The sequence below is a fragment of the Corvus moneduloides genome, chromosome 4 (assembly GCF_009650955.1).
Source record: "Corvus moneduloides isolate bCorMon1 chromosome 4, bCorMon1.pri, whole genome shotgun sequence".
In the NCBI taxonomy this organism is placed as follows: domain Eukaryota; kingdom Metazoa; phylum Chordata; class Aves; order Passeriformes; family Corvidae; genus Corvus; species Corvus moneduloides.
Window position 1 is genome coordinate 61,366,141 of NC_045479.1, and position 22,259 is coordinate 61,388,399.

Consider the following 22,259-nt stretch of genomic DNA (forward strand, 5'->3'; position numbering starts at 1 on the left):
TTGAGCCTTGATTGATAAAGATTGGAAGAGGACAATATGGGTTGGAGAGTCAGCTATGAGAGCAGCCACAGGTCATGAGGTACAGCGGTGCTGTTTTACAGCAAGGACTGATAACCAAGTGGCAATCATGGTCCTTGTAAAATAAGCAAGAACCTGTTTCAACAGCAGCAAAACCTTCAGTAGCTTTAACACATTATCATCTCTCTGGGATGTTGGTGACATCTCACTCTGTTGGTGATATCAGTGCCCTTTCTACAGCTCTGTTGACTATCACTGTGGCAGGGTGTCCCAAATGGATCTGAAGGCATGCTGCTGTAGAGGGCAGAGCATGCTCTTCACACCTCACCCTTTCTACCCAGTCCAGGGATCCTCTTCCCCGCTGCTATTCAGTTTATTATCAAATAATAGAGGAAAGCTATTCACTGTTTGTGATTTAGCAACTTTTCACCCTTTCTTTGGTTAGTTTCCTGCTGGTTTAGCAAGCTAAGCTCATCCATCAGGGCAGCAGAGACAGTGCAAGGCAAAAGCAGGGAGAATACATGGTTCAGAGTAGCACTTGCACAGGGAACAGCAGCCACAATTAATTATTAATTCAGCTCTGCCTGTCTTCTCTAAACTACGCTCTTAAAAGCATCTTTTGAAAAGGACACCTGACCTTGAAGATGAAAGATTTACCATTTGAATTTATCTTAAAGTGGTCTTTTTCTGGGCTGTGCCTGTTCAGATTTGAGTTGGGTTTTTTTTTAAAGTTGGTACCTACGGACTGTTGACATCACTATATTGATATATTGGCAACCATATCCTCAGCTGCATCAATAGGAGTGTGGGCAGCAGTTTGAGGAAGGTGATTCTCCCCATCTACTCTGCTCTCAGAAGAACCCACCGAGAGTACTGCGTCTAGATCTGAGGCCCTCAATATAATGTGGACATAGACCTGTTGGGGCAAATCCAGAGGAGGGCCACAAAGAATGATCAGAAGGCTGAGGCACCTCTGCTGTGTAGACAGACTGAGAAAGCTGGGTTTGTTCAGCCTGGAGAAGAAAAGGTTCTGGCAACACCTTGGAGCATCTTCCAGTACAGAGGGGCTACAGGAAAGCTTTAGAGAGACTTTTTACAAGATCATGTAGTGACAGAACCGGGGGCAATGGCTTCAAACTGAAAGAGGGCAGGTTAAGAGTAGCTATTAAAAGAAATTCTTTAATGTAAGACACTGGCACAGGTTGCCCAGAGAAGCTGTGGCTGCCCCATTCCTGGAAATGTTCAAGGCCAGGTTGGATGGGGCTTTGAGCAACCTTATCTAGTGAAAGGTGTCACTGCCCATGGCAAGGGGGCTGGAACTGGATGACTTTAAGGGCGTCTCCATGCCAACCCAAACCATTCTGTGATTCTATGATCTAAGAATTGGTGGCAACATGATATTTTTTTTTGCCCAAAAGGGCTCTTCTCTAACAGAAATTCACAGCCCTAAGGAGGGATGTGGTGAAGAGTAGGTTTTAATGTGTGAAGTAAGCCTGTTAAAATTACCAGAAGACATAGAAAGTCTAGAAGACAACTCTAAAACTTCACACATTCTGACTGATTAGGATTAAAGTAAAAATTGTAAATTACAGAAAATGAGATTTAAGTGGGGAAAAAGTGGTGAGGACTGCTGGACTGCATGTCCGGAATATTGCCTTCTGCAGCGCTGAATTCAGGAGAGGAGGAACAGATTGAATACAAGTTTCTGCAAAAACTTTGTGAACTTTACAGATTGCTTACGGATTGCTTTTCTTGTATGTTATCTGAGCAAATGTATTTAATGAGTCTGCACAGATGTTACAGTTTTTCAAAGGCTGGGGATCAGAACAAAATAAGTAAGGAAATCTTTAATGTTTAAAACTTTTTACAATTATTTTTTAATTTTAGAAGTATTATTTTATAATATCCATTATACAGAGAAAAGAATTCTCTAAGTCTGAGGTGATACATGTGGTCATAGAGTAAATGATGGGCAAAAGCTGCAGTGTTTGATTCAGGAATTAAAAATGTAGCAATAAAACCTGTGTTTCTTCAATGCATGGAGATGACTAAAATGTGTTTTCTGCATGTACTTTTGTATGTTCAGATAAATCCACTCTGGACTATTTTTGAGGTACATGTCAGCAAGCAATTAAATACTGGTTTGACGGTTTCAATCAATTTCTGTGCAACTTGCAGCACATTCTTGCAGTACTGTCAAAACATGCATACCCACAGGACATGAAAATTATGTGAATTTAATTTAAATCTAAATCAGTGATTCTAATGTGAGACTAATTGAAATAAACCCTTTATTATCAGTTGAATTAAGTCAGTAAGATATACCAACTAGTACCTGTCATTGTGGAATTTCACAGCTAAGAAATACGATGTCGGGGTGCTTGTGAAGGTGTATGCAGCATTGCACACATCAAGCAACAGATTTGCTCTTGTTTGCTGTTAAGTAGTTAAAAGATACATCTGAGGCCCTGTAACACCTTAAGGAAGCAGCATGTATATGAAGACAAAAGCAATAAACTTCAGAAACCACTTCAATGTACAGCAGCATTGCTCCTGTAAGAAATGCTATTTTTGCATCATTTACTTGTGAATTCATTAACTCCTTGTGTATCATTTAGCATTATTAATTTACTAAATATCACACTAAATTATATTAGTAAATATTATTTTTAAATACTCAAAAACTTCTAGAGCCATAGAGCAGTGGAAAACGTTGTATGACAGAAGTACTAAAAGATCTGTTGTCTCCATGAGCTCACTTGAAGAATTGCAGGTTTTAAGTGTTGGAGGATGTTGCTGGGTTAGTTTCATTGGTTATCTTGGAAGTGCCTAAGCACGATGTGTACCTAAGTGAAGTACCTGAGCCACCTGCAGTGGTACTGCTGAACTCATGGTACTGGTGAGGTGCCCAAGTGTTTGAAATCATCATTTATAAGCAATTGAGAACAAAGACTGGGTTTTACATGGTTGTACAATATTAACTCTAGCTATTTTGGAAGGACTGTGGGATCACTTCTTGGTACTTCAACTTGCCTAGATAGTTTAGGTTAGAAGGTTTGCAGCAGGAAAGCTGTGTCCAACTCAAAATGGAAACAGAACTTTTTTCTTAATTTTGTTGTTATGATAGTCCAACTTTAATAAGACAAACTGGTCTTACCCCTAGGGAGCCTGACCAAGAAACAAGAAATCCTGTGCTAGACATTAAATAAACACTTTCTGAAAAGATGATGTTTTCCTAAGAAAGCAGAGGGTAGGTTGTCTTTTCTTATGCTGCTAGAAGCTGGTTTTAAAATGTGATTCGCTTACATTTTGACACCTAAATGGACAACACCTTCTTGGCCTGGATAGAGAATGCAAAGGGAGAGAACCCTGTTTGTCATAAATCTCTGTATGAGTAGGATGGAGCAAACTTCATGCAAGGACTGACTGAAATCAAGTGAAACAGACTGGAAGAGCTGTTCATTGCCTCAAATATGGACAAATTCTGATACATGGAGAGGATAAGCAGGGAAAAAAGGGACTATCTCAGGGTATGGATATACCTCAGTTCTTCTAGGATTTCCCAAAAATAATAGTCTAATTTATGGATTTAAGAGTGGATTGTGCAGTACTAAGGCACTCCTCAAGTAAACCAGCATTCCTAATTTTTCCAAGAGATTAAATATGAATCCAGAATCCCATGGGGTTTCTGGAGGAGCTGCTGTGAAAAGTTGGGATTGCTGAGGCATTAGTCTCATCTGTACAGTAACGTAAGCATAACTGAGTGTCTGTCAAGCACCACTTGTTAGTCAGAGCTTCCTCAGTACAACAGTTTGATTTGTTTATGAAGGTCTGTAATGCTTCAAGAGTAAAAGGATTGTCTTATAGGCCATAAACACAGCTTTGTAGAGTGTGTTTTGATCAGATGCTTGATCTGTTGGAGGAGTTGAGTCAGGATATTCGGAATTCATAGAAATCTGGGTCCCCTCTCTTCTGCTGCAGGTAAGATGTCTGCAGAAATGATCAGTTAGAGCTTCAGAGATTCTTCTGAAATAATCTCTACAGGCAAAATCAGTACAATTTTGGCTGTCCCAAGCACTCTGACTCGCATTTCTCTAACACCTCTCTTCTGTCCTTTGCTGCTGAAATATCCATGGTACTGAAACAAAAGAAACCTGATTTGGGGTTCAGAGTGAGATTAATGTACAGATACAGAAAAAGCCAAAACACTTCATACAGCTGCCACTCAAATATACATGCTGGTATTTTATTGGGTTAAAGTTTTTTGCCTGAAGTCTCTTCTGGTTTTGCTGGTGCTGAATTGCCGAAGCTGTAGCCTTGTTTCTAGGTGGGGAAAAAACCCTGCATGTTGACCTACCTAGCAGTACAACGAAACAAAATTAATTTTAGCACTATTTTAGGCCCGCACAGCTTTAGCAAGAAACATGTATACTCTCAACAGATTGGACTCTCGTTTCTGCATTTTAAAGTTTTAGTCCCAAAACACATTCCAGACTAGGTGGTTTCTGCGTGCCGGGTACTAAGAAATGTTGCTGGCTCAGGTAGCTTAAATGTGCAAGCTTGCCTGATAATGCCAGTGTCCATCAGGAAAGCACTTAATATTTAAATTTGGGGCCTCCTGTTGAAAATTCTATGGAAGTATTCTGATGCACAGCATAAGAGTCTCCATAAAGTGCTGCTTGCATATCACTTTTTTTTCTTCAATAGAGACAAACCCAATTTTGTCAGTCCAAAACTTACTTACAGAGATCAGATATTTTCTTTTCAAGATAGGCTTAAAAACACCCTGATATCCTAACTTCTTGCTGACATCAGGCAAGTTAATGTCTGTATCTAGGCTTTGCTAAGTAGGCAGTCTCATTAATGTTTTTTTATGTATTATTACTATAACTAGAAACACATTGATAGCCTGAAAACATCAGGTTACAAAAGAATCATTCTTAGCTACTCCTTATTTCATAGCCACTTAATTAAAGTTTGCAAGATGAGCAAAGAAAGTGATCCTTTACCAAAAAAAATCCTTTCCCCCATATCACCTGCAGTGAATAGTTCTTTTAACTATTGACTAGTTTTGTTCTTAGCCTTTTTGCAGATTGTAGGTTCTGTGCAAAAATTTCTGTATTAAGATTCTGGAGTTAGAAAATAATTATTTACTGTGCAGTTTTCTCAATATGATTGAATGTAGAACTTGTCTGTGAATTAGCACAAACTGTTAGTATCACACTGTATAAAGAAAACTGTTTACAGAAGTTAGTCTATAAAGTAACTGTGGTCTTCAGCTCAACTGTGGAAGGCCTTTCCTATTTAAATAAATGTCTTGATATTGTTGATAATTTCCCTTTTTAGATTGAAAACTAAAGTACTGGTTATCACTTCCTGAAATATTTGGTTTAGGTGATTTATTGATGGATCACTTGAGATGCCCAATATTAAGGTACAGAAACTGTCAATGTCCTGATTGTGCCTTAAACAAAAGCTAATATCATCCTTGGTTTTCAGATGAATTTTTATTTTCAGATAGTGAAAGCATCACTTTCAATTTACTTCTGCTAGATTGTTTGCATGATTACTATGCATATTCCCCACCCCCCCTCAAATACTGATGTGTTGTTTTGTTTCTTTGTAGAAGTTAACCTTTCCTTAACGTAACCATGGTATATTCTAAATATTCATGACCACTCAATGCTTTATGGCCATTCAAGACCTGTGATATGACCTTTATCACATGCTGACGTGAGGCAGCAATCAGCATTCACTTTGCAGCAGCCTTGCAGCCTTGTGGATCCCCAGGATTATGTGTTACAACATGCTTTGACAGCTGCTCCACAGGCATGAATCTGAGATGTACAAATAGGTATTAGTAGTGTGTAATGTCCTCGCCATAAAGTGATGGAGTTATACAACACTACCAGTAGTTTCTTTCAGCCTTCTGTTTCTCAGCTTAGCTGGAGCTTTTTACATATGTACATTTTTGCTGGGGTTTTTCTTCCAGTCAGCTTTAAACTTTTTACCTATTTGTCTTATTTATTTGCATGTTGATATTACTTGCCTATTATTTTTATACCTACTATTGTTTCTCTTCTGCTTATTTATACTTCCGTATTTTATTGTGTCTCATTATTCCTTGGCTTCAGTGGTTGCCTCTTCTGTGAGGCATTTATACCTGCAGTGAATGATTTCCTACACAGGAATCCCAGAAGCATTCAGGGCTATTTTATTTAGGTAGACTTATGTCTCAAACATACAGTGTTTTATTTTTTACTTCACCTCCCATGTTCAAGTTAAATTTAAAACAAAGCAAACAAACAAACAAAGCCACAAACCAACTTGTTATGCACCTTCAAAGATCTGTTGACTAAATTTCTGGGCTCCATTTTTGAGTCCAGTGGGTCAGGATGTCTTGAATCCAGTTCTCTTTCCTGTCCAATTGAAATCACTGCCAGAAGGACCCATACTGCCCTCTGAAGAGCTTACTTACTCTAACTAATCTTTGAGAATTTGGTTCTGTTTTCACATTCCCTGTTTTCTTCCAAGGCCTCAGGCAGAAGATTCTGTGATTAAGATAGAAACTTTAATAAATTGGGGCCATCCCTACTGCTGCCCCACTGGGATCCCTGCATAGTCAGGAGGGTGTGCAGCCAGGGAATGCAGCACTCCAGAGGACATCTTCCAGCTTAATTTCCTGAGGAACACCACTCCATGTATGTGTTCAAATATATGGAATTTAATCCTAAAACATTGTAAAATATCTTGCAGTGTGAGCTTGCATTTGTTGGTGTGTTTTGTGTTGGACACAGCTGCGAGAATAAATTTGCATTTAAACTGAGGTCCCATGCTGGTCTGCTGCAAATTGCTGGGTTTGGCTGGGTTCAGTGGACAATCCAACAACTACTTGGCTGCAAGAGGAGTTGCATGTATGTGAGAAGAGCTGAGTGGCTGCCCTTTTAAATATAATTGAAAAAAATTACTTGTAATGGTATCAGGTAAACATTAAACACACTGTCATTGCAAATCTTGAGAGTTATGCCAATGGAAGTATTTTTGGTAACGTGGAACCCACCATTTCCAGCAGCAGTCAGCTGGCTGAGGGTTTAGCACGGAGATGCTTTAACACGTAGAGCTGTGCCGCAGCAAAGCTCAGCTTGTTGATTGAACCTCTTATTTTGGGTGGTGGCACCATAGCTGTGATATCTGCATACTTGTGAGTATGAAGTACTTGTAAGAAGAAAAATAGGTGATAAAGACCTTGTGTTTATCCAGCAGCTGACTGTAACAGGATCTTAATCCTGGGTCCGCTTGTACTCCACTGTGTAAAAATCAAAGATAATCAGATCCTCAGAAGCTTAATTTTTTGTTACCAGTTACCATACATTACTGTGTGGAGTTCGGAACCTGAGTTTGGAGCTCACGTGGACAGCGTGTGTATCCTTGCCGGCAGCGGCTGAAGCTGTGGCAGTACTGGTCGAAGGACTGGCTCTCCCTAAGCCTTCCAAAAGTAAATTAGAAGTTTGACAAGTTTTCAGGAGAAAAACCGTGAGTTAAGTGAAACGAGTTTTGCATTTAACTCTGCTGATCCTGAGCTTTTCACTGTTGGGGCTTTTCCTGCTCGGCGCGTGAATAGGGACGGTACGGAGCAGAAAGACGGATGTCGGGAGCTGGCGGCGGTGGCGGGTCCGGGAGGGGGAGCTCCGGGCCCGCTGCTCTCCCCCTCCCGGCCTTCTGCTCGCTTCCTCCCGGCCCGCCGCTCTCCTCCTCCCGGCCCGCCGCTCCCGGCAGCCTCCCGGCCGCTGACGGCGCCTGCGGCCCGGCGGCCCCCGCCGAAGGACGGCCCGGAGCCCCGCAGGCGAAGCTGTCAGCGCGCCAGGGGAAGGTGCTGCTGGTGGGTTTTGCAGCGGGGGGCTGAATGTGAGTCAGGATGGCTACAGATCCTGCCTTGCTTTGTTGCTACTGTGATCGAGCGGCGTGAGAAACCTGGTGCAGGAGCCGCAGGAGGTTGTAGGACACAGCTGTTGCTGGAGAAAAACATCCCCAGCCTCACATACCTGCGCGGTGCGGAGGGAGGTGACACGTGTTTAAGGGCTGTCGGCAACACCTACGGTGTCCGAAGTAGCTAAGGCGTTCCAGGGTGCGAGGATGCCGTCCAACTCCCGCCCCGCTCCGGGAGGGTGCTCCTGGGCTGCGCCTTGTGCAGGAAGCCTGAGCACAGCCCTGGCCTGCGTGACTGATTGTGGCAATGCCTCTTGTGGACCGAAGACCTTTTAAAACTGGCCTAATGGTTCACAGTAATGTAAGTGAGCAAATCAGGTACAGATCTATGAAGGTGGGGAGAGAGTAGCAGCTCATTACTTTAGCAAAGAAGGACAAAATAGATTTAATTATGAGTATTTTAGACTCAGAACAGGAAGTGCCAATACTGAAACTTCATGCATAACCAGAACTTTGACCCTTGGTTATCTGTACTGTGATTATTTTTACTTTTTTTTCCCAACTATATCAGCATGCTGTTGTGCAGATATGATAGTTCATGTTGCTTACAGTCTTGGCATCTAATACAGTCTGTGATTTTTATTTTTATCTGCACAAATCTACACCAATTATTGCAAAGATTTTTAGCTTGAGAGCAGACACTAAGCTCTGTTTGCAGCAGTCTCAGACAGGTTAAAGAAAAATGGATGCAGGTAACTAGAAACTTAGCAAGACCCATATTTTCAAGAAGTCACCTTGATTTCTCCCTTAAGTATGTAATGTGTTTTTATGTTCTGGGTTTTGTTTTGCCTTTTTTTTGGTATATTTCACATGTGACAATGTGCTTTAAAAAATAATGCAAACTATGTCTGATTACATCGGTAATAGGTAGTGTTTTAGAAATATGTAATTCACGGGGTTTTTTTAAAAATTTGAGTAGTAACATGACAGTGGTACCAAAGTAGTTTAAACAAAACGTGCTACTATAGTGGGAAACTGCTGACTCTTGAATTGGCAGCTGTCAACTTTTTTATGCCCTCTTTTATATGTATTCCATAGAGCTTTTAAAATCATGAACAAGGCAGTTGCTGAGTGTTTGCTTTTGGAAGCCTCAATATGGCTCTAGATGTCTAGGCTTAATTTAAAAGAAAGTGACTACTTTCATGATACTGAATTATTCTTTAAATATATCTGATTTCTCTCAGTGTGGAGTTCTTGGAAAGAGAGGGATTACCTGCAAGCTTTAAGGGCTAAATAGTATCAGGTTTAATGTCGGCATTACCGCTTTACCTCTGCTGTGCTGTAGTATGAATTACAGCTGGATTACTTGCTGTGTGCATGGATTACAGCCTCCCTCTATTTGTTCTAATTAACTTAAAAGGAGAAAAATGTAAAGTTCTGTATCTCTGTTACATTTTTCTAAATGGTTATAAATCTAAGTGACACTAGAAAACTTCCTTAGAGTTTTCAGAGGGAAAAAAAAAACCCCTACTTGTTTACTTGAAACCAGTGTTATCTGATAGAGGTGTCTAAGTCTGTGAAATACTTGGCTGTTAAAGAGCTCTGATTTCTGTAAAGCGAGAAATGTCCCGAGGTATCTAACCAGTGTTGCTTTATATTTAATTAAAATACAAAACCGGCATAGAATGATTTGTTTAAAATTCACTGTGTACAGATTTTGACAGGTAATTACAAAGAGGTAGACAGAAGCCATACAAAATAATACAAAAGTAGTCCATGTAACTCTGGTGTTTAATAATTTTACAGTTAGCCAGGAAGGGGTGGGGGAGCATGTAATAAATAATTGTAACTCATAAATTGGCATAAAATTGCTAATGAGAGAGGTCCCTGGTACAGGATGAATCAAGATTCCTTGTGAAAGAGGGCTCAGCAGGCCTATTTCAGTATACTGAACCTATGAGGCTACATCTGGAGACAACAATACCCACTGTACTTGCAAGGTGAGAGCAGCCTATTCTAGGAAGCAATTGCTGAAAGACTCAAGGTTATGTTATACAATGTACCCGATCTCCATCCATACGCTGTAATTCAGCCATGGGTTAATACCAGGTTGAAGCCAAAGGTGTGCCAGGAATGTTTTTAAAGGGAAGAAGAGCAGAAAAAGGAATTGCATCTCTTTTTGATTCATGGTACGACTGCAGCTATAACATGCAATGCCCTGTGCCAGCTGCCACACTTTGTTCTGGGGCCTTCAGGCCATAAAAGTTCACTGTCCTTTTTTAAGTGCCACCTCTGATGTTCTCTGAAAGTGTTTCATAGTCTGTTGCTAATCAAGTTCTTGGCTAGAATTGATATCTTGGCGTGGGAGGAGCAGTAAGGGAGCAGAAAGTTTATGTAAGTGTGGTTCGCATGTATGTGCTTGACAGATGTGCAGCCAATTAGCTGGAAGTTACAGGCTGAAATTTACTGCGGCAGTAGCCCCTGATACTTAGGTATCTTTCCAATACTTTGAGCAGGGCATGGAGTTTTTTCAGTGAGTGAGTGAGTTAGTGCAGTGGTTTTTATTTCTATGATCTTCCCTGTTTTGATGGGGCTAAGAGACAGAGGGGAGTGTTGACCTAATCTTGTTACAGTAAACAAGTGGTAAAGACTTTTAAACCTGTTGATGTGATTGTTGAATGTTTAACAGTCTTTTGTTCCCAGTTGTTTACAGTAATTGAGTCTTTCCCCTTCTAGTGCTTGTGCTGCTGTCCTCAGTGTGTATTCTAAGATAAATAACATACATGAAACTTGCAAATATTGTACAGCAGACCTGTTCTCTGGTTTTGTTTGCTGAATGTTACACCTTTCAAAATATGTTAGTCCCTAATACTGAGACTAGACTTCATGTCCTTAGGTAAAACAGCAAAGACTGACAGCAGACCTTTTGTAACTGCCACTACTATCACCTTTTAGGCAGCAGGCATTTAGGAATCTGAAATGTAAGGAGAAATAAGAGCAACTAAAACTTCCAGAGTTCTCTACTAAGTAATATCTATCATAGTGAATTTGCTTTTGAGGCGTTTTTTTTCCTTGAATTACTTTTTTTTCAGACCTTAAGCGACTTGGAAAGTCAAGGCACTTTAGGACTAGGGAGCAGGAAAGGAGGGGAGTAATAAGGTCATCGATTTAGGACCTGCAGATTTCCTCAACTGTTACAATGATCTTCTGGCCTCTTCCTCTATCTCATACTGCACTCTGTGACCCTCCGTTTCTAGCTATCATTTGAAACTACTTGAGCTGTTCAGTGTAAATAAACCTTTTTCTCTCAGTATTTAGATACAGTAGACAAATCCCAGGGATGATAGCTCAGGCATGGTTAGTTTTGGTTCACTTGTTAGCCATTGCTGGTTAAATCTGCTGTACGGTCTAGCTAACAATTGGCAGACTCAGCAAAAAGCTTTAGAAAAGACTTGTTCTGTGATCCATTTGCCAAATACAGAGTTTAGTTCCTCCTCTGTAATCAAGCTGGACTCAGTTGATTATAGCTGAGATTCATCATGCCAGTATCCTGCTTGTTGTCCTTTCCCTGCCTCTTTGGTCAAGTGACTCCCGTTGCTGGAAAAAAATAAATTAAATCGCAAATTCCTCCAATTTAGAAGTATCTCTTGTTATCTCTAAACAGTAGGATTTCTTTCAACTATAGAACGTGAATTTGATGAGAAGGGACAACTTCCAGAAGATCATAGTCTTCTGGAGTCTCTTCTAGAGTTTGCTGTCTCCTGACAGATGGAGAAAGGTTTCAGTCCTTGAGCAAGAACACAGATAGTCTGATTCAGAGGAAGCAATTGGTAGGTAAGAAATGTAATGTTGGATTTTTTCCATTTCCTTCCTTTTTTTTTTATCTACCTTTGTATTTCACTGTCAATTACACTTTTGGCATTGTGGCCAGGAAAACAGCTTCAAGCTGGGTTAATATTGCTGTGGCCGTGTTTTTCTTGAAGTTAGAAAAGTACTTGTTTTAATTTTTCTCTTATTTAGAATACCTGGTTTAAATGACTTAACTTTAAACTGTAATCTCAAGTGATCTCACGGCTCAGTCCCTCTCCATGGAGGCCACCCCAGCTGTATTTGAGGTGCCTGCTGTTTGCCATGCTGGCTGGTGCCTGGCTCCTGCCTTGTCACAAGTATCTGGTGCTTGTCTGCACCCAGCTCCCTGGCGGAGGCTGCAGCCCTGACACAGAATGCAGGAATGCACACAGCCAGCTCAGGCTTGACGCTGTGCCTGAGTTAATAAAATTTCTTGGGACCCAGAGCATGGGGGTAACACTGCCAAGTGGTGGCTTCGTCTGAAGTCTTTGCCATTTTCCCCAGTGCTCTTGCCTTTGGAAATGCTATACAGAAACAACCAAAGTGACTCATTTAGATTGAAAAAAGGGCTTCAGCCTTATGCTGAAAAAAAAGATGCTGCGTAATTTTTGAACCCACAATGTCCCTGGAAGTGTAGGAACATTTGCACCGAGCTGCACCTCTGCTAATGAGCCCAGCTGGAGCTGATTTGTTTCTGCATCTCTGGTACAGATAATCTGACCATGGATAATTGAGTGTTGACTCTATAAATAACCCACTTTGAAATCCTTGTCTTAAAATTGTTCTCTTCTTCCTGTTAGCTTCCAAGCTTACTCTTTGTAGTCATTTTTGGCTGACCAAGGGTTGACAAACATATGTCCTATTCATTCTTCCCACCTGAAGTTAAATGTTACACCAAGCATGGATGAAACCAGGTTCTAGCACTATGAAAAGCCAGCTAAATCCGGGTAGGAAATAATCATCCTAATGTTTTACCTATGCTCCAATTGACTCTTGTGGTTTAAACTAAAAATTACTGACACACATGAAACATTTGATACCTTGGAAAGATACTTAATTGCATGCTGCTTCTCAGAGACATCCTGTTGCATTTATAATAGTTAAATGTCTTCAGGTAAAACTGGTTCATTTGTATGGACTTGCTTTAAGTTGGACTTCTAATCATCTTGGTTTGTTTGCTTACTGTCCATGTTAAAACTCACAAGAATTGTCCTGAGCTATGCCTTATTTTAATGAGATTTTTTTCCCCAATGAGCTTGTAGAAGTAATTATAGAGAGTAATTAGAATGCCTCATAAGAAAAATATCCTGTATCTTCAGCTGGTCAGCACCTACACTTTTTTTTTTTTTTAACCAAAAGTTTTTCTAAAATATGGTATGTGTATGCTTCTGAGAAGATGCATGGAAAGTTGGAACCACCCGCACTGGATGACAGGTTGTTCAAGGCACTGGAAGTGGGAGAAGGGAAAACAGAATTGCACAGCTGTGCTGTCACAGCAGTTCATGCACTTTGGTAGGTAGTTGGACTGGAAATCACCTGTGTCTTTCACCTGTGCCATTCCTGCCACATTAATCTATAACAGAGACAGCATCAGTGGGTGAATGAACTTGGAATGCTTTAATGTAAGATCTGCATTCTAATGGCTGTGTGGCCTTGGAAAATACCTTTCTTCACACAGCATCTGAAACACTGACCATGCTTCAACAAACTTGGGAAGCCTGAACTTGAAAAAACTGCACAAGTGCCTATCTGAGAAAAAATTATTTATATTTATATTTATATTTATATTGGTATAGCAGACATTTAATATTGTAGACATAAAAAACTCTCATTCCAAGCAATGATGGGAAATTTGTTAAATTATGAATGGAGAAATAGTTTACCCAAAATAAATAATTTGTAGTATGGGAAGTTCATTGCAGTGATGAATGGTCAAGAGGTGCATGCAGAGACAGAATATGAAGCAGTTGTCCCTTGTACTCTCAGAGGTTGATTTGCATTTATTTCATTCATGTGCAGTTATGTCTGAGTGTCTTTAGTTTGCACAGTTAGAAGTTATAAGTGATGCAAGTTAAAATGAAAACCAACTTTAGAACTGAAAAGCTGTATGCAAATATAGAACTAAAGAGTTTTTTAAAGGGAGAGGAACAGATTAAAAATGCCCTACAAACCCACTTTTGTATTTGGGTATGGTTTTCAGTGTTGTCTCTTGAGTTTTTTTCTGTAGAAGGTTTAGAGTTTAGTTTCTTGTTTGTAGGAGCTATTATATGTAATGAGGGAAACACGAACAAGTGACCTCTTCAGGATTTATTTTGCACATTCACTTTAGCGGCTGCATTTTAAGGGGTTATCACTTGTTGTTATTCATCCAGCATTCTAAATAATAGATTTTCTTACCTTTGGCAAATAACATGCCTGAAAGATGAGTGAACTGATTTATCTAGAATGTCTGGAATGAGGAAATACTCTGAACTGACAGTTATGCTGCTTTTGTAAAGCCAATTGAAACTTAAATGTAAGCTTATTCAATTTCCAAAACAAAATAGTGTCCTTAGTTGGGCAGATCTGTATGGTTACCTGGATTTTGAAAAGTTGTCAGAATGTTCCAAGGGAATAAATTTGATGCCTGGGAACACCCATGAGGAGTTGCAAACAGAGAAAAGCAAGTAAAAAAAAATCATACATAGATCTTAGCTTGGATTTCCTAAAATATTATAATTATTGTAATAATGCTACTAGTAATAAAAATAATAATAGCAATAAACCTTATGTGATTATTATCTATTTTGTCTGAGAATTTTTAGCTCTTTGCTAATTTGGTTCAAAAATCTGAAGTTTCAGCAGTCTTGTGAAAATCAGCAACTGTGAGGAGACACTTTAATAATGTGGCCCAGAGAAGACAGCTGGCACATGTCTACCTGCAGACCAAACAGAGCTTATCCTGTCTCTTTGGGGAGAGGGACAAAGAACTGTGGATACAGGATGAAACAATGAGGGTGCTGGGAGACAAAGAAGCTCGGGATAACAGAAATGGAGCAATTTAGCATTCAAACCTGCATATTTTTAGAAAAAAAAATTCCATTATTTCTGTGCTTAGAAAACAGCTTGTTAAGAAATACATTGATTCACTGGGTGCTGGTTTTGGATCCCAAGTAACAGAAAAAGCCAGAAGGTTTAAACAACAGATTATATGCAAGTCCTGCAAATCTATTATTCTGGGCTATACTGTTTCTCTTTAAGTTATTTGTAAGGAATGATAAAATGAAATAGTGATATGTGATCTTGATATTGAATAAAATCTGATGTCCTGTTTTGCACAAAGCCGGATTAAGAACATGTCACCTAAAAAGGATAGCCTGTTTTCTTGAAGTCATAGTACAGCATTGTTTTTTTCCGAACCAGCTCAGTAGTCCCATCTCACACTTTGATGGCTTATCTTTTCTTATCTGTAAAAAGAAATGCCATTATATATTTTTGGGTTAAGTAAAGCATTAAAGAAGTATCACTTTTCTGGTTTATGATAGATGAGGGGAAACAATTAGTTCTTAAAACAATAATGTACATAAATTACCTCTTTTTTTGTTATTGTTATGTAAATATAATTAAAGATGGGAATAGAGATACAGTGAAATATTCTACCTGATAAGTATAAGTAAATAAATAAAAATATATGTCATTAGATGACCTTGAATGTGAAAAATCTGCTTGAGGAAGCTTGTCTGTTACATGGTACAAAGCACGAGAGGATGACAATATTAAGTTTTCCTCTTTTTTGCAACCATCTCGAGTGTTATTATTTAAGTCGTGTTTGAATAAATGAATAGGTGAGTTGTTTGTAAATATGTACATTTAGCCAAATAAAAGATTTCTCTTCACATATGAAATCACCCACAAAATTCTGATTTGTTGGCAGTATTTACCTTTGAGAGTACCGTGGCTTGATTGCTAGAAATATTTTAGAATTTCACCTGATGTGTCTGACCTAAGTTTAGGGCTGATAATACATTTCCATCCTCTGAGTACAAAAATGATGGGAATGCTGGTCAGGGGTAGTAAGATGCTGGTGCAAAAGGATGGTGAGGGCTGTCCTTGTGTAAGCACTGGACATAAGGTTTGAGGTGCTATTTATCTCAAACTCTCGTTTCATGTTGGGCTTACCTGAGCATTGCCTCCAGCAGAACATGAAATTTCTGTGCATAAGCTTTCCTTGCTTTTCTTTGGTAGGCTGTCACTCAAAAAAGTGTGTAGCCAGGATTCACTTGCTCTGTTATTTCTTTTTTGCCTGGGGATTTTTGGCCTTGCTGAGCTGAAAAATATGTACGACTTAGAAAACTGTAATTTTTTCTGCAGTAGCAGTATGTCAGGTGGCAAGTGCTGGTTACACGTGTGGAATTGTGTCATTACAGGAGTGATGAATTCCTACTTAAGTCTTCAGTTCCTTTTTTTATCAAGTATAATACCCTAAATCATTAATATCCCCTTTTATAGCTGCAGAAACAGGCCTTGGCACTACAGTTAAACCCAGGTCTTCCTGCTCAATTACGTGAAGACTGACATTGTCACCAGGGCAGGGTATTCACACTTCTATTGTTTTCCTGTCTCTCCGATATTTCAGTGATACCTTGGAGCTTCATACTTATATCTCAAAATCCTTGTGAAAGAAGCAGGCAAGTACCCAGAAGCTTCAGTTTACATTTAGGATAATTAATGGCACTATTTGAAGCATTTTTTGACATGGTGGAGTTCCATTTGACCCTTCTTTCTTTTAATGCTTTTTACTCAAGAGGAATGAAAGTGTTCTGGGAAATGCTTGTGTGTGGCTCTTTATGGAATTTTGCCATTTTTAAGATACTTGGCCACATTAGTGTAAAATAGTGATATTCTAGGGATTATTTCTCATGTCTTTTATAATTACCCTGACAAATGCCAGGTTATCCCCCGAAATACAAAAACTTCCAGGAAAACATCAGGTTCATCCTACTGTGTTATAAAAAAACATTCTTCTTCTTTCCTGGATCAAGGAAGTAAAAATTCAGTGTCTTCCTCTAAATATACACTTATGGGTTTTGCTGCTTTTAATTTTGCACTTTGGTTCATTTCTGCAGTTACTTGAGTTGTATCAACAATTATAAAAAAAAAAGGAGAGAGAAAAAAAAATCCCCTGCAGCCGTTTTCAGCTCGTGTTGTTCTTGGCACAGGTTCAGTTCTGGTGTCCAACTGGTAGGACCGAAACTTGGTGCTTAACAAGTGCCTGTAGTCAAAACAGTTGGTGTGTGCGAGCACTGATCTGGTATTTGCTGCGGCAGGTCATCTGCCGGATTTTTCCCCGTGTGCAGAATACCTAATCACGTTGCTGTGTTTCTCTGACGGCATCTGTGGCAATGTGAATCGCTTCACGTTCCAAAAGTACATGTTTACAGTCGTCGTAGAATCAGATTAAGTTGGCAGCCTGCTCCTCTCTGTAAGTGGCTCAGTTTACATTTCTTCTTCTAGCAGGATGTTTTGCATAATTTTGCTGATCCTACTCACTTGTAGACTTTGTGAAATGGAGAATCGTTTTAGTGGGTTTCTGTCAGAAAGCGAAGCTTGTGTTTATTGTAAATAAACACCAGCAGAACGGTGGTTATTTTAGCACTTGATAATTTCCCAATTATGTCATTTGACCTGGAATGAAGCTTGTGATTGTTGAGCAGTGTTTTGTGCAGCGGATCAGTCGGGGGGTTGGAGCTGGCAGTTTATTTCCTTTGTCAGTTTACAAGAAGTATCAAAATGAAACCGACTGTGCTGTTTCCTTTCCAGTGCGCAGTGCAAGAAGGGTGGAACAGTTTGCGGATATTATTTCCAAACTTTTTCAGCTGGACTTGGAATAGTGTTTTGTCAAAAAAGCTGGTAATGTTATCCTTCAATCTAGCAACATTATGCTGTAGTTTGCTAACTTCAAATCCAATCCAATTTTATTTTTGTTTAACCTCACGTACCGGGTTTTGCTAGTGTTTTTTCAGACCGTGGCTGCAAAATGAAAGTGCTTACAAGGTGTTTATGAATTCTTGTTATGAACCAGCTGCCAGTTCCTGCAAAATGACACATTTCTGCAAGAGTCTAGGTTGTTCATTTTCTGGTTGCTGGCTGTTGCTTTTCGGGCATGTGTGGGGTTTTTTTCTGTTTTTGGTTTTATTAGGATTAATGCCAAGTACATTTGCAAACTTTGAACTGGGATCAGTACAAGGTGGTAGGTTTCATTTACTGTTTATTGAAATTGTAAGTATACATTGCTCAACTTTACACAGTGAAGGGCTGTGCAACAAAGCACCTCAGGATATAATGTAAATAGAAAAACTGTAATTTATGCATAGATGGTGTATGAGTTACCATGAGTAACATATTCATCAACAAGACTATGAGATACTAAATTTCATTACCATCTGCTTAAATATTGTAAATGGGGAGTAACAGTATTCATATTGTGTTAAGGGCAGTTGGATCAGTTACTTTATGCTATTTTAAGTAAAAGGGCTGTGAACTCAAGTGTTGTGATGAATGCAAGCTTAAAAAGGAGTTTTATTATTCTATAAATGTTTACTAGCAGCAAATAACTTTCTTACCTTTCTGAGTTTTAGCAATTATATTTTGTTTCTTCTTACCAAGTATAATACCAAACTATAATCCATAACACAGGGTCTCTGAGTTATTCATGGGTCAACCTAAAATTGGCTTTTGCTTTAGGCCTCTTGTACACAGGAAGTCAGATCATGCTAAACAAGAGTAATGTTTCAAAATGACTTGTGCTGACAAAGTTTTAGTATCTGTCTTCAGACAACATTAAGGGTTTTTTTTCTTGTTTTGTTTCAACTATCTGAAAAAAAAAAAAACACTGAAAGACGAAAAGCATCTCTTTCTCTATGCTCAAACTATATCATTACTTTTTTCCTCCACGATTGTCTGTCATATTGATGGAGAAGACACTAACTGGGCAAAAACCGTTCACTTGATCAATTTTGAGTAGCACATGTTGGGTGAGAATGTGGATGTGGGTGGGATATACTAAGAAATGGGGTTTTGTTTCTAGTCCAAATTAGAGATATCTGCAGTTTCAGGATCACATAAAGATCTTTTTTGGTAGGAAACTACTATGTTTGACATATTTTACTGGCAACATACTTGCTGTAGTGTCATTGTAAGGTTTGCTGTGAGCTAAGTGAGTGTTTGATCTTGTGTGAAAGAGTCGAGGCAAAAATCTGAAAAGAGACTTTCTGCTCAGAATGTGGTTTTGCCTCATTTTCCCACACACTGTGCTTGTGGCTCTGGAGCTCATGTTGCCCCTCTCTTGCTTTGCTTTTTTTGCTTATGATTAGAAGGAGATGTGGCGTTTCCTGCAAAACAGCTGCTAGTACTCCCTGGTGACCCATCAGAGAGGATCCAGTGGAATTACAGATTTAAAGGCAGACCTGGAGGACTTTGGCAGCTGCAGCAGAGATTTGGGGAAAGGTAGGGGGTTGTATTGTGCAGGATGCAGGAAGGAGGATTAAAAATGGAGTACCAGGGCATAGGAGAGAAGCTCTGGAGATTCAGGGACTGTTAGGTCTCTAACAACATAAGGACTTCACATCTACAAACAATTCAGGTTTGGCTGAGAAAGTTGGACTATATCCATGTTTCCATAGGACATGGAGAATCTCCTGGAATAGTTAAGGATCATTTGCAATGCCACTGATGCAGAGTTTGCAATGCACATTAGAATGTAGCGCTGGGCTTTTAGACTCTTGCCACTAAATAGAAAAAATAACAGATATTGATCTGAAATTGATTCTATAGAAAGTGAAATAATTCAGTGAGAGTGTTAAACTTTCCTCCGAGATTAATGCCATTAATACGTTAACTGTTTGACAGGATAAGTCAGATGTTGCTTGTCACTTGCCTACAGTGGCTGTGCTGAGACAGCTGAGAGGTTGCAGAAGGATTAATGTGGTAAAGAGGATTGTAACTTTGATTGTGCTCTTCTGCTCTTGGATTTGACAGCACCTGGTATTTAGAAACAAAACAGAATATGTGCTGTTATTTATGGGGAATGTAAGCATCCATTTAGAAGTATTTAAATGAATTCGAAAAGTTGTATTTTAAGCTGGAGCACACATTCATAGCATTGCTGAAAAGTGTGCAGAATTTAGGTTAGTATCTTATCAGTGATGGTTACTGGTTCTTTAGTTGCCTTGCAGTGTTTTATCATTTCTAGGGGCAAAAACTTTCATTCTTCTTTAGTTTCATCCATGTCCACTGCCTGTGTCACTGGTGTATGTGAACAGGGACAGCCATGTCCACAGCAGCGTGAATACGAGTTTACCTCCTCAACTAGCTCTAGTCTGTCTACATATGAACTGCAAATGAGCATAGAAACTGTTACACAGATAACTGATTATGTCCTGGATATGCTAGTATGTGAATATTTATTATTTAATATTTGATTAATCAAATATTTAATATTTGATTATTCACACATTAATTTATTGCATAGGCTGTATAATAGCAGATTTGTACATTGTGTGTCATTCCTTGTATATATGTAAAATAGGAGCAGACGAATTAGTGAGAAATTTTCAAAACAGATGTGACCACAAAAGTCAGTTTGATAGAGGATCCACCACCACCCTGGTATAAGCAGTTGATTCTGACAGCTGATGGTGTTCTTCTTTTGTCATATATTCCCATTACTTCTCTGAAACGTATTACCAGCATCTAAGGGTGATTCGCTACCACATACATTGTAAGGAAGGAAGAAGTGAGTGGCAACTTGATAGTTCTTGAGAAGGAATATACTAATATTTAGTTAAAATTTATGCCCTCACCATCAAGATTTGTCTGAGAATTCATACCTTTGTCAAATACAGCCTCTTGCAACCATGCTTGCCCAGCTCAAACATGTAGCCATGTTTTGGGGAAGAGGAGAAGTAGAAGGAAATGCTAATTATAGCAGTTGGTTCTGATCTCAGGAATGACCACCAATCTGACACACTCTGCTAAAATAAGTAATTTTTTCCTTCCCTATCTTTTAAGTAAACATCTGCTTAAAGTAGTGGGATGCACTTTATTATAGTGTCATATTACAACAGTGCCTCTTCCACCATATTCTATATTAGAGTAAAAAATCCAAGGTTAATGTACCGGTTTGCTCTTGGGAGCTAATAAATTGAGAAAGTTGCCTAGGGAAAAGCACCAAACATATAGCTTGACTAAAAATCCGGTACAAAAAGACTGTTAGAAAATAGCTTGCTATGGCATGTGATACTTAGATGACTTTAAAATATAAATTTAGATAATCAGTATCTTGAATGTTCATCTTTCCAGAAGATGAATTTTAATAACAGAGTAATATATTTCATTTCCAAACATATCCATAGGGCTGTTATCGATGACACAGTTTACTAGAAGGCAGTCAGGCTTGAGAAAACCAGTAACTGTGGTGAAAATTGGAGTAATTAATCCTAAGTTTATATAATATGTGTGTGGAAATCATGTTTTCTCCCAAGTTTAGCTTTATATATGGCTTGATTTTGCTGGTTGCATAGCAGTTCCTTTTCATCAGTCCTCAAGTAATTAATGGGAAAGTTGCAAATTAATCACTTAAAATTGATTGAATAGTTGCTGAGAAGATTGGTAAATCTTGAAACAGTAACTATTATTTAATAAAATAAATAGTCTGTGAATGGAACTGTGCATTTTAGAATCAGATGTGTAGCTTACACAGGTGTTACCACAAATGTGAGGTGAAATGAATGTGTCCTGTGAAGGACTGTTAAAGGCAGGGACTGCACAATGAAGTGTGTGGTGGGGTGGAAACTGACAAATGATAAGGGGACATTTTGGGAGTGAGGAGAGATAGTTTTGTATTTGAAAAAAATTGACACTGTTTTGTTCATCAGCTGCAGGAGAATCTGGAGGGAATTTCAGCATTGGTAATTAAAGCTGTGAATGTGAAGATATGGAAGTGCTTGATCTTAAATAGAAAAAGTCTCTGTTTAGTCTTTGGAGATCTAACAGAAACAGTTGGGAATATTCTTTTTTTTAAGCATTTCTCTTTGTTCTTGAGGTATTTGCCTATTGCAAGTTAATCATGGATGAATCCTTCTGCTACTGGCAAGTTTTTACTTGTGAGGATACCAGACATATTGTCGTGTTTTCATTCTCTGTGGGAAAATTTTTCTTAGTTGTCCTTGAAATATCAAACTTGCAAGTGCAGGGTTGGTGATGCAAATACAAAACCTTCCCATGTATTAGCAGGTCACTGGTGCTTCCTTAACCTGCTCTTGGCTGACTGGGTGATGCTGTTCAAGCTCAAAGAGTAGCGCACCCACTTGGATTCTTCAAGTGCTGAAGGCTTTAGACGAGGAAAAATGGCTGCATGTTGAACGAGAGACTCCAGCTTGTCTGAAGTTCTCGGTCTACGATTTCATTCCGCTTGCTGCATTTGGTTA

The 22,259-nt window shown here is 39.1% G+C and overlaps 1 protein-coding gene across 9 annotated transcripts in view; it reads left to right on the top strand.

Annotated features, from left to right (window-relative positions):
• Positions 1 to 22,259, top strand: part of ATXN7L1 (ataxin 7 like 1) — a 112,814-nt gene that overhangs the window by 56,907 nt on the left and 33,648 nt on the right. Inside the window, exon 1 of one of the 9 annotated variants that reach the window (XM_032107210.1) lies at positions 7,980 to 8,305. The exons of 6 other annotated variants lie outside the window; for them this stretch is intronic. The gene's annotated coding sequence lies outside the window, so the exon portion shown is untranslated. Of the gene's footprint in view, positions 1 to 7,979; positions 8,306 to 17,140; positions 17,255 to 17,592; positions 17,683 to 22,259 lie in introns of those variants that run through there. 2 more of the 9 variants (XM_032107211.1, XM_032107212.1) reach the window with 2 other exon arrangements.